Source organism: Saimiri boliviensis, chromosome 17 (genome assembly GCF_048565385.1).
Source record: "Saimiri boliviensis isolate mSaiBol1 chromosome 17, mSaiBol1.pri, whole genome shotgun sequence".
NCBI classification, from domain to species: Eukaryota; Metazoa; Chordata; class Mammalia; order Primates; family Cebidae; genus Saimiri; species Saimiri boliviensis.
The window spans coordinates 51,419,278-51,438,163 of NC_133465.1; the positions used below are offsets into that span (position 1 = coordinate 51,419,278).

Sequence of the window (18,886 nt, forward strand, 5' to 3'; positions counted from 1 at the left end):
GTCCCAGTTTCTGCCCTACTTTCTAAATGTGATAGTTGCGTTGAGCAGAAATCCACAAGCATTTGCCTTCAGGGTCTCCAAGAGCTCCTCTTCCAACCTCCTACTGGCTCCCTCTCCAGCTGCAGTGACATGGAGCCAAAGTCGGGGTTCACCACTGCTGCCCCATCGGCACAGCGGCCAGTCCTGGGACCTGCAGGAAGCGTGAGGAAAGTATGTTGGGCCTGTTGACATGATTGAGTCACTCAGAGTGGGAGCAGGTGACAGGGAGAGTATGACTCAGTGAAGGAAATACAATGTGGGTGAGGACAAGGGGTTTGCAAATTTTTACCTGCCCAAGGGAATGTGGAAACTCTGGGGACTTGGAGCAGGCCCAGCTGATGCTCAGTGATGCCATGTTGGCCCAATGGCGCTTCGGTCTTCGGGTTCTCTTTGGGTTACCGATACATATGGAATGATCTTCCTGAGCTGGTCTCATCTGCATTCTTTGGTGCTTCCTTGTATCTTGATCCCTTTAGTCCTTCTTTGCCAATGAGGTTGGTAAACAGAAGCCTCAAGGAATCCTCAGCCAATGTCCCAGCTAGTGGGTCCACATCCATCAGAGGAGCATGGAGCTGGGACCAGTGTCCTGATCTGAGTTTCAGAGCAGCGTCTGCCATGGGGAAAGGCTCTTAAGCAGCCTGTCTTAGTCACTGAACATGGTGATGCTCTGCATGGATCTCTCTTTTTGGAATATGGGAAGAGGGATATTATCCTGGATGCTAAGGGCTGCTGCTTTCCATCTGTGGCCAGCAGCTTGTTAGGAGCAGGTGAGTAAAGTGGTCCAAGCTCTACAAGGAAGAAGAGCAGGGAACGCGGCCACAAGCCTCATGGTACTGGGAGCCATCTGCCCCAGGGCCTTTGCACATGCTTTCCTCCTTCACATGGAAGGCTCCTCCCCATACACCTGGATGGCCAGTGCCCTCAATTCCTTTAGGCCTTTGTTCAAATGTCACATTTTCAGTGAGGCTTCCCTGACCACAGTATTTAAAATGCCACCCTGCCCACAGCATTTTCTATCTCCCTTTCCTGTTTTATTTTTTTCCCCATATGCCTTCTCACCAACCAACATACTGTTACTCATTTACTATGTTTAGTTTATAGCTCCTCTCATTAGAATGCAGGCTTCATGAGGGCAGGCATTCAGTCTGTTTTGTTCATTGCAGTATCTCCAATCCCTAGAACAGTGCCTGGCACAAAGAAGGTTCCCGTTAATCTTAGTGGAAGATTTAGTGAATTAACCAAGAATATTCTGAGTGCTATTAGGAAAGGTTATATGCCCAGGCATGGATTATCTATGCCCTGGCCAGCAGCAGAGTGGCGATAAAGCCAGCCCACCCTGCTTTGTCCTCCAGGTAACAAAGTGTCAACCCTTTGTAAATTATAACGAGCCGCTTTCATGGCCCTTATTCTGACTCCACTGTGGTGTCTGGGCTGACCCTGAGTCACGGTGTGATCATTCGGGGTTAGTAGAGAAGGTTTTGTGGAGAAAGTGTGTCTTGGGCTGGGCTCTAGATGTGCAGGGAACTGCCCTGGCAAAGGCCTAGGAGAACAAGGATTTTTGGGATGGGAGGGAGGCAGGGCCCCTGGGGGGATTGTTCTGATGCTAATTCAGAGGCACCAGGGACTCAGGAGGCTTCTGACTTTTGTGGCCACAATTCTCAGGCTAGTTGCCCTGGCAGGAGCTGTAGTCTGCTCAAGCTGTGCTTGTTACAGGGAACTGCGACCCACTGTGCCGCCCTGAGTGAAGGGGAGTTGCTGATGGGCGAAGGTGACAAACAGGCAGCCTCCAGGCCGTGGAATGGGCCTCCGGAGGCTGGCGCTGGTTGAGCAGGGAGCCCTCCTCCTGGGGCGCCTCAGACTACTCACTTTTCATAAGGTCCCACTTGGTGGCCCCTGCCTTTTCCCCTTGTTTGATTTCTGTCTCCGTTCCTGGTTCAGTTTCTATGTGTCTTAATGTTCTCAAAAGAGAAAGCATTTCTAATGCTCTTGGATCTGCCTGTGGAGGGCAGAGTCACTTGCCCACCTCTCTTCCATCTCCTGCATCCTGGAGGGGACAAAGTCACATCTGCATGAGGGGAGGGCCTCCCTCTTCAGTGCCAGGGGAAAGGAGTATTGATCTAGGAAGGCAGCTGGGCAGGGAAGGCCAAGTGGCTGAGGCTTGGGCACAAGTCCTAAGACCGCCCTTGCAGACCAGGGCTCCCAGTGTGGATTCAGGGAGAAAAAGGAGAGGGCTGTTTTCACAGGGACCCTGCCTGAACTTTCAATTTTATCTTATTATTATTTTTTAAATTTCTTTTTCTCTTTTCTTCCCGTCACTCTTGCTGTCATCTTAGAAGCTTTATCTTTGTGGTCTCTTCACTCCAGCCCGACTCACCCACTCGCCAGTGCCTACTTCTGCCCAGATCCTCGCCCTGGCCAGCTCCTTCCCACTGATTCAAATCCCACCCATCCTTCCTGTAAGGTTTATTCTCTGTAAGGTTTGTTGCCGAGTTTAAAATGAGGAAACTGAGGCCTGCATGAGAACAATGAGATCCCAATTTATTCGGCTCCCGGTCCCGGGGAAAGAGGCCAGGGAAGTCACACTGACTCCTCTCAGGCGTGGGATATATAGGACGGAAGGTGCTCTGATTGGCTGTGGAGAAAGCTGCCATAGGTAGGTAGGCGGGGTCTCCAGTTAGCGGGCTGGACGGGGCCATTCCCTATTGGGCAGGTTTTGGCGGGGCTTCTTTTAAATTTTGGCGGGGGTTTTCCAACGGCGGGCTAGGTGCCGAGTGCAGAGTTTAGTGACGAGTGCAGAGCCTGGTGCTGAGTGCAGAGGGGATTTCCAAGGGCGGGCTAGGTGCCGAGTGCAGAGTTTAGTGACGAGTGCAGAGCCTGGTGCTGAGTGCAGAGGGGATTTCCAAGGGCGGGCTAGGTGCCGAGTGCAGAGTTTAGTGACGAGTGCAGAGCCTGGTGCTGAGTGCAGAGGGGATTTCCAAGGGCGGGCTAGGTGCCGAGTGCAGAGTTTAGTGACGAGTGCAGAGCCTGGTGCTGAGTGCAGAGGGGATTTCCAAGGGCGGGCTAGGTGCCGAGTGCAGAGTTTAGTGACGAGTGCAGAGCCTGGTGCTGAGTGCAGAGGGGATTTCCAAGGGCGGGCTAGGTGCCGAGTGCAGAGTTTAGTGACGAGTGCAGAGCCTGGTGCTGAGTGCAGAGGGGATTTCCAAGGGCGGGCTAGGTGCCGAGTGCAGAGTTTAGTGACGAGTGCAGAGCCTGGTGCTGAGTGCAGAGGGGATTTCCAAGGGCGGGCTAGGTGCCGAGTGCAGAGTTTAGTGACGAGTGCAGAGCCTGGTGCTGAGTGCAGAGGGGATTTCCAAGGGCGGGCTAGGTGCCGAGTGCAGAGTTTAGTGACGAGTGCAGAGCCTGGTGCTGAGTGCAGAGGGGATTTCCAAGGGCTGGCTAGGTGCCGAGTGCAGAGTTTAGTGTTTAGTGGGGGGGGATGTGGGGGAGGGATGTGGGGGGGGAATGTGGGGGGGGAAGTGGGGGGGGAAGCGGGGGGGCGGGGAGCGTGGCAAAGCTAGATGCTGACAGATTCTGGTGACGGTAATTTCAAACGTTGAGAGGGATGGGCGTGTCGGAACTCCGCGAGGCAACTGGCCTTACACTTCCAAGTTCAGCTCTGCCCCATCTCCTGCTGCGATACTGCCTTGACCATTCCAGCCCCTCCATCTTCCTCCCTCCTCTCTTCCTCTCATTTTTATGCCTCTTCCAGGTTATTTTCAGCTTCCCTGACCCTTCATGTAAACTGTTTGGTGATAGATGGCCTTTTAGAGTCATCTTGGATTGCCGCTTAATTCTGGTAACTTTTCATGTCTTGTTTTCCAATTGGTCAACAGGACAAACGTCATACAGCCCCTCAGGTCTTTGCTGTGCACTTAAAGATCCTTGTAGACATGCACAGCCATTTGCCTTTGGGGCAAGAAGGCTTTTAACCACCATCAGGTTGAATTAAAAACATATGGTGGGGCGTGGTGGCTCATGCCTGTAATCTCAGCACTTTGGGAGGTGGAGATGGGCGTTTCACCTGAGGTCTGGAGTTCACCTGGCCAACATTAGTGAAACTCTTACTCTATAAGTACAAAAATTAGCTGTGTGTGGTGTCGGGCACCTGTAATCCCAGCTACTTGGGAGGCTGAGGGAGGAGGACCACTTGAACCCAGGAGGCAGAGGTTGCAGTGAGCTGAGATCACGCCACTGCACTCTGGCCTGGGTGACAGCAAGACTTAATCTCAAATAAATAAATAAGAACACAATAAAATACAACAGTACTACCGATAGAGCACTACTGATGCCTATGCACCAGGGACCATTCTAAGTACTTAAATCTAAGTACTCAGACCCTCTAGACCAGGCGTCCACAAACTGCGGCCCCCAAGGCCATTTATCTGGACCCCCGCCGCACTTCAGGAAGGAGCACCTCTTTCACTGGTGGTCAGTGAGAGGAGCACAGTATGTGGCGGCCCTCCAACGGTCTGAGGGACAGTGAACTGGCCCCCTGTGTAAAAAGTTTGGGGATGCCTACTCTAGACTATACCTACGCCACTCAGTGATTATTATAGTATAGATCCAATCTGCACGGAAGAAGCTATTCAGGACAGTCAACCCTCTATTCACTCGGCAAACTGCAATTTGGTTTCTGCTAAACAGAACCACTTTATATTAATAAATTTCATTTTCAATGTTGTGTCTTTTATACTTTCTTTACATTTAATTTGTGGCTTTTTAAATTGTATATGTGTAATGATAGGCACAAGGAATTTATGTCTAATTTAAAGTTGCAAATATTTAAATAATGTAAAAACTTTAATGAACTCTTAAGTGTCAGCAAGAACAGTTTACCCTTGAAATACACACTTCAAGAAATGCTGGTCTCTGTGGATGCTCAAGGACTAACTAGTAGGCCCAGCTTGATGAATGCTGGTGCTGGTTGGGCGTTTGTGCCTCTGTGTGTCTTATGTTTGCCAGTTCCTCATGCCACTGTCCGGTATGCGTCTATACATTCTGACCCTTTTCCCTCCAATTTCCCCATAATAGCAGGGACAACACTTCCTGTGCAGAGAGGATGGTTACTGATTCAGTGACCTTAAGCTGGAATTTTCCAATCACAAGACACATGAGACAAAGGCGAGCCACATGACAAGAGGATGGCTGGCTGGTCTGCAGAGGAGGCAGACACACAGGAAGGGCTAAGACAGGGGAGTGAGCATAAGTCATGCCCTGTGCCTGGGTCACACTGCAGGCCTGTCACGCCATGGTCCCAGGGGTCACCGGAGGCAGAAACTATTCCTCCCCAACGTATTCTATCTAAATCCCTCCATTTAACATTTGAAAACTCCACCTAATGTGCTCAGAAGCCATTTCTGGGCCCACCAGACAATCTCCTATGTGTCGTTCACTAACAGGCATCTGATTTGATTCTCAAACAGCCCCACGAGGGAATCTCCATTTTACAGATGAGGAAACAGAGCCCCAGAAAGAGTCAGCAATGTGCCTGACCTTCCTAGGCTTGTAAGTGGTGGAACAGGACTGGAAACTAGGTCTGCTCCAAGCCCAGTCCATTACACCACCCAATGCTGGTGCTCCTCCTATGCTGGGTGAGAACCCTGGAGGGACCTGAACCAAGGCGAGAGCGCAGGAGGAGTGGAAAGAAGGTCGTCCCAAACACAGGCTGACGGAACATGACCAACTGAAGGAGGCTTTTAATAAAAAGTTCCCACTTTCCACCTATCAGATGAGCAAATATCCAAAAGTTTGCTAATACCATCAGTTGGCAAGGCTGAGACACAAGGACATTCCTGGTGGTGTATAAGTGGGCAATTATCTGTGAACACTCCATATTAATCTATCCTTTTGCTCAGCAGTTTTGCTTCTGGAAGTTTACTGAACAGAGATACCTACACAGAACTAAATGACTGCATACACAAGGTTATTTATGAAACAAAGACCCCAGCACCCATTAAACACTAGCCTGATTAAGTAAACTGAGGTACAATCATAGACTGGAATATGCAATAGAAAAAAAAAGAATGAGGTTGGGCAGGGTGGCTCACACCTGTAATCCCAGCACTTTGGGATGTCAATGCAGGCGAATCACTTGAGCTCAGGAGTTCGAGACCAGCCTGGGCAACAGGACAAAACTCTGTCTCAATAACAACAAAACAGCTAGATGTGGTACCTTGCACATGTAGTCCCGGCTACTCAGGAGGGTGAGGTGGGAGGATAGCTTGGGCCTGGGAAGCAGAGGTTGCAATGAGCTAAGATTGCACCACTACACTCCAGCCTAGGCAACAGAGTGAGACATTGTCTCAAAAAAAAAAAAAAAGAAAAAAAAAGCCGGGTGCAGTGGCTCATGCCTGTAATCCCAACACTTTGGGAGGCTAAGACGGGCAGATCACAAGGTCAGGAGTTCAAGACCAGCCTGAACAACATGGTGAAACCCCGTCTCTACTAAAAATACAAAAAAAAATTTGCCAGGCGCGGTTGTGGCACATGCCTGTAATCCCAGCTACTCAGAAGGCTGAGGCAGAAGAATCACTTGAACGCGGGAGGTCGAAGTTGCAGTGAGCCGATATTGCGTTGTTGTATTCCAGGCTGGGTGACAGAGCGAGACTCTATCTCAAAAAAAGAGAAATGTATGTGTGTATATATATATATATATATATATATATATATATATATATGTGTGTGTGTGTGTGTGTGTGTGTGTGTGTGTGTGTGTATATAGTTTTAAAGGAAATATAGAAATATTAAGCTATAACCCCCAACCTTTTGAGATTGGAATTGTGAAAGATAATTTCTATGTTCATTCCAACTACCCCTGGGCCTCGGACATCATCTGCTCATCCAAGGCATTCTGTCAGAGCTCCCTAAGTGCAACATCCTTGGAGCGGTGAAGATGCAGGGTAAAGACATGCTCCCTACCCTCAGGCACAAAAGACTGATGAAAAAAGGCATAAAAGGTAGGATATCAACAACCCTGTAAGAGGATTAGGGAGAGCTCCAATGACCGCACGTGGAGGAAGAGTGGGTGATTTGGTTGCAAGGCCAGGAAAGAGAGGGTCTTGAATATCAAACCAATAAGGCAACACAGGGGAATGGTCCCACATCCAGGCCATCCACCAGAATCCCTGGGGAACTTGAGCAGGATACAAATTCTGGAGCCCAAACCTAGTGAATCAGACCTAGGCTAGTATCTGGGAGCATGGGGCTACAGATTTTTATTTAGAAAAGTGACTTGACTGGTTTGACTGGCCAGGCGCAGTGGCTCACACCTGGAATCCCAGCACTTTGGGAGGCCAAGGCAGGCGAGCCACCTGAGGTGGGGAGTTTGAGACCATCCTAACATGGCAAAACCTCTTCTCTATTAAAAATACAAAATTAGCTGGGCGTGGTGGCGCATGCCTGTAATCCCAGCTACTTGGGAGGCTGAGGCAGGAGAATTGCCTGAACCTGGGAGGCGGAGGTTGTAATGAGCCGAGATCTCGCCATTGCACTCTAGCCTGGGCAACAAGGGCAAAACTCCGTCTCAAAAAAAAAAAAAAAGTGACTTGACCACAATCACGCAGACTGCAGGGTAGATGTTCTGCATGAGATCAGACCCCAGGTGTACCAAACTCAGTCCTGGAATGCCTCAGTCTGATGTACATGCCCCTCCCCTGAGTTACCACAGTCCCTTGTGCGTTTCTATCTCCCCCATGGGAATACAGACCGAACTCTACTAGGCTCAGTGAGTAAGCTCCAGGAGCTTCAGCTCAGTAAATGCTGAGCAGATGACAAACTCAAGGAAAGACAGAGTGAGATAAGGATACAACTAGAAAGCCACTGTTACCCAGGAAAGAAGAGGAACCTGAGATGGGGCAGTGGCAGTCGGCATGGAAAGGAAGATCAGAGACTGACAAGGCTTCTTTGGGCTCAAGGCGGCATTTAGTGGTCCTTAGAGGCACAGTGCCAGCTACTTGCTCAAAAGCCCAGACAGAGGCCAGAGACAAGTGTCTCAGGGTGATTATTCCTATGCTCCTTCCTGATTCCAGTCTTTAATAAAAATAACCCCATACCTCCTTAAGAGATAAGATTTACAACTCAGATGTTCGAACAATCTAAGGCAGGGTCAGCAAACGTCTCCTGTGAAGGACAAGATAGTAAATACTTTAGGTTTTGCAGGCCACACAAACTCTGTTGTAACTACGTAACTCTGCCCCAGTGTGGCAAAAAGGCTGTTCCTGCTAAAGGCGACCAGTCCCAGGGCTCAAAGCAGCCACAGGCTCTTGCCTGAGTGCTGAGGGTCTCCAGATCTGCTGGCACACTGGCTGGGAAGCTTGGTCTAGAGATAAACCTTTCTAGAAGACACTTTCAACCCTACCTCACTCTATCTCTATGCTACAACACAGGGCATCTCGGCTGGCTTCCTGAATAGCTGGGGAGGAAAAGCCAAGGGTCCCACACTCTGCTGATCCTCCCCAAAGCAAAACTTCTCCAGCCAAGCTCACTTGTGGGTGACAGCTTTCAGGAGGGGCCAGAAGACAGGCTGGGGCAGAGGCTTCTGGTGGGCACTTTTCTTCCTTTTTCCTCCGGCCTCAGCTCAGATGTGCTTGGCGTGCAGGCCATGGATAAAAACAGGCTCCAAGGCGCTGCACATGGTATTGGCATCTCCGTCTTCACTAGTGACCACTGTGTCCAGGGACACATACTGCTTCTGCAAGGCCTTCACGGATCCCACCAGCTTCTTCTTGATGACCTAGGCAATGCCAAACAGAACACAGGTCTTTAGCAGAAAATCCTATGGAGATTCCCTAGAGTGTAATTCTTTGTTGCCAAATACACGTGCAACCACGTGCACACACATCTATAGGTAGGTCTGTAGCTTCCTTCTGCAAAATTAGCACACTGTTAGCAAAGAAAGATAAAGCATAGAGAAGAAAAGGAAAATCACACACACTGCCTAGAGATAATTATTGTTATTGTTGTTTTACATATCCTTCAGGGTAGACTCTTTTTGATTTTTAGACCAAACTTCCGTGAACTTAGAGCCATATAATCTTGCGTTTAAATTTAGCCCCATCATAGCTGCAGCAATGGGAGCTTGGGTAAACCCATCTAGGACAAGGATGGGGCTTCCCAGCTTTTTTACCTAAACAAGTTTCTGTAGAGAATCCACAAGCTAAGAGAAACACAAAAACAATCCCCCCACCACACACACAGCAATAAAAATGTGAGGAGATCAGGAGCCTGGTTTACATTAAGAAAGATCCTAGGTTGTGTGTGGTGGCTCACGCCCGTAATCCCAACACTTTGAGAGGCTAGAGGCAGAACTGCTTGAGCCCAGGAGTTCAAGGCTGCAGTGAGCTGTGATCACACCACTGTACTCCAGTCTGGGCAACATAGCAAGACTTTGTCTCAAAAAAAGAAAGAAAAGGCCAAAAAGGCCGAGCGTGGTGGCTCACATCTCAATATCAGCACTTTGGGAGGCCGAGGCAGGTGGATCACAAGGTCAGCAGTTCAAGACCAGCCTGGTTAACATAATGAAACCCCATCTCTACTGAAAAACACAAAAAAATTAGCAGGGCATGGTAGTTCGAGCCTGTCATCCCAGCTACCGGGGAGGCTGAGGTAGGAGAAATGTTTGAATCCAGGAGGCGGAGGTTGCAGTGAGCCAAAAAAAAAAAAAAAAAAAAGAGAGAGAGAGAAAGAAAGAAAAGAGGGGAAAAAAAAGAGAAAGATCCTAGGCCTGGAAGCCACAGGACTAGGCTCAGTCCTAGCCATCAATAACTAGATGGGCCTCCTCAGACACTTCACTTAACCTCTCTGAGCCTCAATTTCCTCATCTATTAAAGTAGAAATAATACTTTCTGATCTATAGCACTATAAAGATTGCTCCTGAGGGCAGGACTACCTTTTTTTTTAGGGAAGTGGTTTCCCTTGAAAACCAGAAAACCTACTAGATAAATTATAAAAGAGGCCGGGCGCAGTGGCTCATGCCTGTAATCCCAGCACTTTGGGATCAGCCTGGCAAACATGATGAAACCCGTCTCTACTAAAAATGAAAAAAGCTGAGTGTGATGGTGAGCGGCTATAATCTCAGCTACTTAGGAGGCTGAGGCAGGAGAATCACTTGAACCTAGGAGGCAGAGGTTGTAGTGAACCGAGATCATGCCACTGCACTGCAGCCTGGGCGGCAGAGCAGAGACTCCGTCTCAAAAAAAAAAAAAAGAAAAAAATACATAAATGTGTATATAAAAGAGCTGAGTGTGGTACCGAGACCAGTGTTTTATTCATCCTTGTGTCAACATTTGGCACTGTGCCTGGCACATCGAAATACTTGATAAATGTTTGTTAAATGAATACACCACAAAATGTATATAAAGTTTCCTGGAAATATAGAGTAAAAATTGAGCATAATTATAAGTATGTGAAAATCACATAAGTGTTTGGAAAAGGACTGGAAGGGATTGAAGAAAAACTGGTTTGAATTGTTGGGTGATAGGATTATGGATATATATTTTAATTTTTTATTTTGATTTCAGCCAAAACAACAAATGTTAATAATCTTTGAAAAGTTAAATTTTCAAAAAGTAACAGCTTTAATGAGATATAATTCATATACCATAAAATGCACCCAATTAAAGTACATAGTTCAATTGTTTCTAGCACATTCACACAATTATGCAACCATCACTACTATCTAATTTTAGAATATTTTACGGCTTGGCACAGTGGCTCATACCTGTAATCCCAGCACTTTGGGAGGCCAAGGCGGGTGGATCACCTGAGGTCAGGAGTTCGAGACCAGCCTGGCCAATATGGTGAAACCCGTCTCTACTAAAAATACAAAAAGTATAATATTTTCAAGCATGTGTCAGCACTTCATCCCTTTTTATTGCCAGATAATACTCCACTGCATAGATATACCACATTTTATCATTCATTCATTGGTTAACAGACATCTGGGTTGTTTCTACTCTTTTGCTATTATTAACAATGCTGCTATGAACATCCATGTACAAGGTTTTGGGTGGATTTATATTTCCAGTTCTCTTGGGCATATACCTAGGAGTGGAATTGTATATGTAACCCTATGTTTAACTTACCGAGAAACTGCCAAACTGTTAACCAAAGTGGCTGCACTGTTTTACTTCCCACCAGCAACATGAGTCCCAGTCTCTCCACATCGTTGCCAGCACAGGTTACTGACTTTTTCTCACAGCCATCCTAGTGGGTGTGAAGTAGTGGCTCACTGTGGCTTTGATGTGCATTTCTCTGATGTGTAATGATAATGAGCGTCTTTACTGGTCATGTGTATATCTTCTGTGCCTATTCAAATCCTTTACCCATTTTATAACTGGAGGATTTGTCTTTTTATTGAGTTATAAGTGTTCTTTATATGTTCTGGATACTAGACCCTTATCAGATATTTGATTTGCAAATGTTATCTCCCATTTTGTGGGTTGTCTTTTCATTTTCTTAATAGTATCCTTTGAAGCTCAAAAGTTTTTAATCTTGAAAAAGTCTAATGTTAAATGTTCTTTTCAATGTAAGATGTTATTAGTATATTATCTAAAAAAAGTACATAACACACTTCGTTCAACTGTGCCTCCTAGGTGTGGGGTTAGGGTATACAGAGAGAAATACGGCATACCCTCAAGAAACGCATACCCTCAAGGAGTCAGTTTATGCAGCTGCTATTAAAAGGCTGAGTTGGCCAGGGCTCTGTCCTAGCTCTGGAGGGTCCTGGGGCGGGATTCAACTGGTACTGGGGTGGTACAGTGGGGGTGCGGAGGGGAGGGAAGAGCCTCTGCATGAAAGCCAGCTGGGAGACAGGTGGAGCTGGACTCTCCTGTGGCAAAGAGGGGAAAGGCACAACTCTAGAGGCTACAGTTCCTTTCAAGCAGAGAGTACTCTGAGCTGGGAAGTAGCAGTGAGGAGGAAACGGAAAGGAGCAGTGAGGAGGAAAGGCCACTTTCTGGCCTCTCCCAGAAAGTGACCTCAGGATGCTGCTAAGGGACCAGCCCCAAAGCTACCTGACTTTCTGCGTCTCCAAGGGAACAGAGTGCCTGAGACATCCCAGGAGGGTGCAAAGGGCTCTCCAAGAGAGAGTGCTAGGGGGCTCTGGTGAACTGGTCACAAATAATTACATTTAGAAAATCCTAGAAAATGGTAAATGTTCAGATACATGTAAGTTAACCAGCTTACCCCCATTACTGAAACAACAAACTAGTGCCTGGGAATATCTGTTTCCCACCAATTCAGTGCACTGGCCAGACTGTGACCAAATCATGGCCTAAGGGCACAGGGCTGAATGGAAATCCTTGGTCGTCAGGTAACTGATCTTAAATTCCCACTGCTTTTTGTAAATTCCCATCTTACCACTAATAAGGTGATCTAGAAAGGACAGGGTCTCCTCAGAGCCTGCTTGTGTTGTAACTTTTTCCTCTACCTGGCCTCTCTTGCAGGGCAGTGCCCATTCATTTTGAAGTAAGCCAAGCCAAAGAAATGACGGTCCCTTGCAGCCCTTCCCCACCCTTGATCCTCTCTCGCCCACCTACCGGAATGGCAGCCGGGGGTTCCAGTCCATTCTCCACCACTGAGAGCATCTCTACTCACACAGCTGCTCCCTCGGAGAATCACATAACACCTGAAGAGACAGATGGCAGCCAGATGAATGGGCGGCCAGCTCCCCACCAGGCAGAATCCATTCCCAGCAAGCAGTAGGAGGTCAGCCCCTCTCACCCAACACAAAAGTAAAAACTGAGAGTGATTTGAAGGAAGGAGAGCCCAGAGGGCTCAGTTGTTGGGAGGCAAGGAGTCCTGGGTGCCAGGGGTGGGTCCACCCCAAGGAGTGGATGGTAAAGGCAATTCACATCAAATGCTGCCCGGAAAGCCAGGGCCCTGTAGGACCGAAACCTGTAAGCAGGGAACGACAGGCTGATGCAGATACAGAGCTGTGGGTTCAAGGGGGAGGATGCAGCTGAAGGTGGAAGGAACCCCTGGGACCAGGAAGCAGGGGCTTACAAGTCACATTCAGGGGCTGGGTCCTGCAACACCCTGCCCCCACCCCTCACTCTTGTCCCAGTCCAATGTCTGCCAGCTCAGCAGTAAACAGTACAACTGGAATGGCTTTGAAAAGGAAGGGCTCCCTTGCTACACTTCTTCTCCTTTGGGCTTCAAGGGTCTGGCTTGAGTGGCATACAGGGGCACGTCTAATCGCGACAACCACAAGGTCTCGTCGCAGTCTGCCACTAACCAGGTAGGCATGCGCAGACCTCTTAGATGGAGAATGTGTAAAACGCCTGTCACAGGGCCTGATACGTACCTGTACCTGGTCATCCCAGCGGATGTGACCACCTAAATCTACAGACCAAGAATGCCATGTCCAAATGAGTATGCAGGAAGAGTTGAAGTCAGTGAGTGGTTCAATCCCTCAGGGCTGCCGGCTTCCCCCTGGGAGTGGGTGGGGTGGGGTTAGGACTTTGGCCTGAGCCTGAGGGGGCTGCTGGCTGGTGGCCCCATCCCAGCAACTTGGGCAGACCTAGGCTAGGCAGGCACATTCACATGGAAACAAATCTCTAGCAAAGCCCAGCTGAGCATCAGGGGAACACCAGGAAAGGGATGGCTGTCTGGGCTCTCAAAAAATAATGGCACAAAGAAATTAACAAAACCAAGGCTCTCTTTACTAATATTGCCTAACTGATATCCCTCCCAAATACCCTAGAAATGCTCTTTTATTATCTCCACCTGACAGCTGACCCAGGTCAAGGAAGTTCCTGAGGTCTCAGGGCTGATAAGCGGCCTGACTCCACCACCAGCCCCCAGGAGGAAGCCAACCCAGCCCTAGAAAAACCCCAATTCCTGAGTTGAGTGCCGTAAACCAAAAATAAATTTCTGCACCCTCCAACTGCCTGAATGGATTCCCTCTTGGCCAAAGGGATTTTGAAAAAACTTAAAAACTTAGTTCAGGCCATGACAGGATGTGGGGTCTGGGCCATGCCTCACGGTAGCCTCTCCCTGCTAGAGCTTAGACACAACTGGCCAGCATTAACATTAAAACAGAATCCTGAGATTCACAGGACAGACTCTAAGCAATGAAGATACCAACTCCAGCCTGACTCTGGTCTAACATCACATGAGAGATAACTGGCCCTCAAGGAAATCAAAGTATTTTACCCCCAAATATGTTTATTTGACATATTTTGGAATGGCCCTGCAAAGCCATCTCTTGTGGGGAAAATTTATATCCTGCAGAGATTCCCTTTCCTTTCTAGGCCTTTTACTGATCTAGGAGAGATTTAAGTAAGAGTCTCACACCTTTTAGGGTCTGATAAAATACATGTACTATCTATTCTCTCTGAAGCCTGTTACCTGAAGGCTTCATCTACACCTTGGCTTCCACAACCCACCGTATCTTAACCCCAAACATTTCTCTCTGCTGCTTTCAACTCTTTAGGCAAAGTTTAACTCTTTCAACCAATTGCCAATCAGGAAATCTTTTAACTCACCTTACCCTGCCCCTACCAATGTATAGCTGACATGTACTAATTTATGTCTTTGCCTGTAACTTCTGCCAGTACCTTGGATAAAAGCAAGCTGTAACCCAATCACCCTGGGCACCTGTTCTCGGGACCTCCCAGGACTATGTCATGGGTCACGGGCAAAACTGAGGTTCAGCAGCAATGGGCCTCAGGTAAGGGACAGACTCTCTGGTTTCTTCATCCCAACTCTTGCATCTTTCCCTGGACCAAACGGCCTCAGAGAATTATAGCCTAACTATTAGTTCCTCTTCAGAGGTACTTGGAAGCTCCATTTTATCACAGAAGGTCTAAAACCAACAAGAAACAGTTCTGCCGATCAGATTTATAGCCCCAACCAGCCGAACCCAGGTCCTACCAATGCTCCCAAAGTCTCAGAGCTATACTTTCTTAAATGTTCCAACGCAGGAAGGAACAGTTCCGGTTGGTTTCCTTCATTACACTGCCTGGCCTTCTCTGTATGTCCAATTTCACTTCCTACAGATACCAAGGAAGAAAAAAAGAGAATGACTTAGATGAGACTTACTTTAAAAGAAGAAAGATAACCTGGCTTCAGCACTCTCAAAACACCCCACTATCAGTGAACAGCAGCCTCTTCTCTTGAGGGACTTCTCAGCCACTCCCCACGGCCTTCTCACCACTGCCTGAATTGTGTACCTGGCTCTTCAGAGCCACAGCCTGGCTTTAAGCCATCCAGCTGCCATACCAATTGATGAGTCATGTTTTTTCAATTGGAAAAGAATGACAAAGTTATCTGCTGATTCAGAAAGGCAGCTGATCCTTCAGGCATGTGAGTGCTGACTGAGGAAACAGCACCTCTGTCCACCTGAGGAAAGCTGGATTTCTGTGACAGGAGGGGTGGTGGGGGGTTGGAGCTTTGAAGCAATTAAATACCAGATGAAGGTGAGAAACTTGTAGCTTGTGATTCGCAGACTCAGGGCTAGTGGATGAGGGCAGAACTGGAGTCAGTGAACACTGGGAATCTTTCTTTCCTCCCTCCTTCCTTCCATCCAGTAACACCTATCTTCCCTATATTCTTGTCCCATATCCCAGAGGATTCTAACAAGGACCAAACTCTGAACGAATAAAAACAGGAAAGTTGCCTGACCCAGTCACCATTGTACCTAGAAAAGTGCTTGGCACACACTGGTGCTCAAAAAATAAGCTGTTGAATGATCCGATTAATAAAATAAAAACAAGGCACAGGGCAAGTATCTCCATTTCACACACTGGGAAGTTGGGGTATGTAACTCTTAAGTGCTGGGGCCACTGTGGACCTCCTTCCATTAAGCCAAGCTGCCAATAAGGCTGAAAACAACTTAAATATCCTGCATATGAATGGAAGGGCATTGAAGGTAAAACAGCATTTAGTTTTCAAAGGCGTAAGACTATAATGTTCTTTAGGACCCTTTAAAACTGTAGTCAAATGGCCCACCCATCTGATGCTGGGTCCTCAGGATTCAGAGAAAATGTGTCCCCAAAAGCCCTCAGGAAATTATAAATGCTGAGCATGGGACTTGGGTGCCTCTGGAATGTCCTTCTGCCTCAGCTACTCTGAGATAATGTGGTTCCCTGTGTTCATGAAATCCAAATGGCCAAAAGTCAATGAGCCAGCACTTGGAAGAAAAGAAAGCGATTCAAGAGCCTCTGTACCAACCTAGACCTCAGCCTCCCCAGGACCTACTCACCTATACTCTTCACAACAGGTAACACTGCCTCTGGCACCCATCGTGTCCCCTGAATTCAGCATCAGGATTGATCTGCCATCAGCTCTGGCAGGGAGAGGCCCTTACAAGTGCCAGAAAAAGGAACACGGACAATGATCTGTGACCACAGCAGAGACAATGTTCTTTAGGGCCCTTTAAAAACCTCCCAGAGGCTCTCCAGGGCCAGAACAGCAGCCAGAAGGAAGTGATAGCTTCCATCATCCTATGCCAAGTGAGCTGAGTGAGCGGCCATCTCTCACCTTCCAGGTATTTGAATGATACCTACCATTCCAGCAGCCAGCACAAGTCATTTAATATGAATGCCAGAAACACAGTCGCTGCGGACAGGTACAGGAGACCAGACACCAGGAAAACCCTCCGGCCCAATCCACAATTTGGGGAGAGCCCACTGCTCCTCCAACCTCATTTACCACCTGAGGCCCTAGGCCCACCAGTCACGCTGCTCAGTCTCTAACGGCCCGTCTGAGTGAGCACCTACATTTGGCTGTTGAGGGGCAGTTGGTGGAGTTGGCAGGAGACTCTGTACCAGGTTCTCAGACTGAATGGGAGTTGGGTCGAGGAAAGGAATGGACGCAGAGTTGGGGTGAAGAGCTGCGGTGGGGTCAGGGAGGGTGAAAGGACATGGAGATGCCATTTTTTAACAAGATTGGGTGAGGGTGGTAGGAAAGGAGGTAGCAAGAGTTCAGGACAGTTTAGCAAAGACTTAGGGATGGGTGTCCTCAAGACCGCAGGAGTCGGAAAGGAAGTATACAGTGGGCTAGGAGACTAAGACGAGAAGACACAGTTAAGACTTGGAATCAGGCTGAGATCGGAGTTATCCAGAAGAATGCGGTGAGCTCAACAGAGCACCTACTCTGGGGGAGGGCCTTAGATGACAGGGGGCAGAGGTAGAGTGTTTGGGATCAGCAGACCTTGGGGAGCTGGACAGGTGATGAGGGTGACTGAGATAAGAAAGCTGAGCCAGAAAAGGGGAAACCCGAATACTGGGTCTCAGGGAGATGAGCGCGGAGCGTTGGGGTTACCAGAGGGGTCAGGACAGAGGACGAGGTGTGTCAGGGCGAAGCGAAAGGACGTGGCCGAGATCGGGGTTGGAACTGGGGTAAAGTGGGGTCACGAGTGAGGCTGCATTTGCTCAAGACCGCTGGTGAGGGGATGCGGGCGCGGGCCTGGGGTGGAACAGACGGGGCGGGCGGGCGCGCAGCGGCGGTGCGGGGGGAAGGCTGGGTGGGAGCCGGGAGGGCGCGGGCTGGGCAGGGCTGAGGGCTCTGAAGCCGGGCAGTCTCAGGGCAACCACTGCTGGGGATCGCGGGGGGAGCGGGAGGCCCACCCGCCCGTTCGCGCCTCGGCCCCGCCGCCCCTCCGCCACCCTTCTCGCCTCTTGACCCCCTAACTCACCAAACGGAAAAGGGAGCGAGGTGGGGGGCGCTAACGGCTGCCGCAGCCCCTCAGCTTCCGAGCAGAGAATGCGGCCTGTCGGCCACTGACAACAGGAAGCGGCGCCCGCGGCTCCTGACGCCATCACGCTCGCTCGGCGCTCCGGACCCGCCCAAGCTCCGCCCCCGGCCCGTGTTGCCAATCACGGGGCCCGAAGGAGCCCTGGGGCGGGGCCAGCTGCTCCCGGAAGTCCCTGGGAGCCGAACCCCGGAGCAGATTCTTGGTCTGGGAGGCTCGGCCTGTCCGGCGCAGAGAGGCGAAGGCACCGGTGCCAGGCGGAATGCCTACGTACCGCTCGCCTCCCGCAGGTCTGCGTCGGACTAGATCCTGGCTTCTGGGTTCCTGACCTCGCTTGGCCTCAGCACCATCTGTGCAATATTGGGGCTGTCACTTCGCCTCCCTCAGTTGAAGAGTTCCCACTTGTGAGCGGGACTAATAACGCCAGCCCTGGCTTTGCCTGCCTGAGGGCAGCAGTGCAGCCCTTGGGGCGGAGCCTCCGCCGCGCGCTGTCAGGAAAAACAGAGCTGTTTTAGGCACACCTTATCCCAAGGGAACGCCTTGAGGTCCCCTTCGGCACTCTCCTGTGTTTAACTCGCCCTTTAGCTACGCATGGCGCGAAGCTTAGGGGCCCGGTTATTCTCTTCTAGTCATGTAGAGAATTTCATGGCTGAGCAGGAAGACTAGAAATAAGGACATAGAGACAAACTATACTCTTGGTGTTAAACTCGTTTTAAACTAAGTGGAAAGTAAGGGATTCAGTAGGGAAGTCCTTTTACCTTGGCAAAAGGAAAGTATATCTGGTCACAACTGGTACAGCATGATCCTTGGCAGCTTGGCACAAGCATTTCCCATCCCCCATCAAGCACATAATGTCCCTCAGTAATTCCAGCGCATTGTTGTGCAGCTGCTGTGTGCTAGAGCTGTGGGGACCCCTCGGTAATCTCTTGCCTGCTTTTTAGGAGCCCCTATCTCCTGGTCTTCTCTTACTTCCCAAGCCACCCCACCTTCTTTGAAAGTTCTGCAGGCAGCTAGGCACGGTGACTCACGCCTGTAATCCCAGCACTTTGGGAAGCCGAGGTTGGCGGATCGCGAGGTTAGGAGTTCAAGATCAGCCTGGCCAAGATGGTGAAA

The 18,886-nt window shown here is 49.2% G+C and overlaps 1 long non-coding RNA gene and 1 pseudogene across 5 annotated transcripts; both read right to left on the bottom strand.

Moving 5' to 3' along the window:
- Window positions 1-7,976: 7,976 nt before the first annotated feature.
- On the bottom strand, window positions 7,977-17,855 carry LOC141581879 (uncharacterized). Of its 5 annotated transcripts, none has more exons than XR_012514678.1 (5): window positions 17,717-17,855; window positions 14,953-15,071; window positions 13,382-13,509; window positions 12,615-12,703; window positions 7,977-8,809 (listed from the first exon to the last, which is right to left on the bottom strand). It is a non-coding gene; the product is annotated as an uncharacterized LOC141581879 (long non-coding RNA). The 5 variants fall into 5 exon arrangements; XR_012514679.1 differs by lacking the exon at window positions 17,717-17,855 and adding an exon at window positions 16,283-17,452; XR_012514680.1 differs by lacking the exon at window positions 14,953-15,071.
- Window positions 9,980-10,029, bottom strand: LOC141581952 (U7 small nuclear RNA; annotated as a pseudogene).
- Window positions 17,856-18,886: the final 1,031 nt, after the last annotated feature.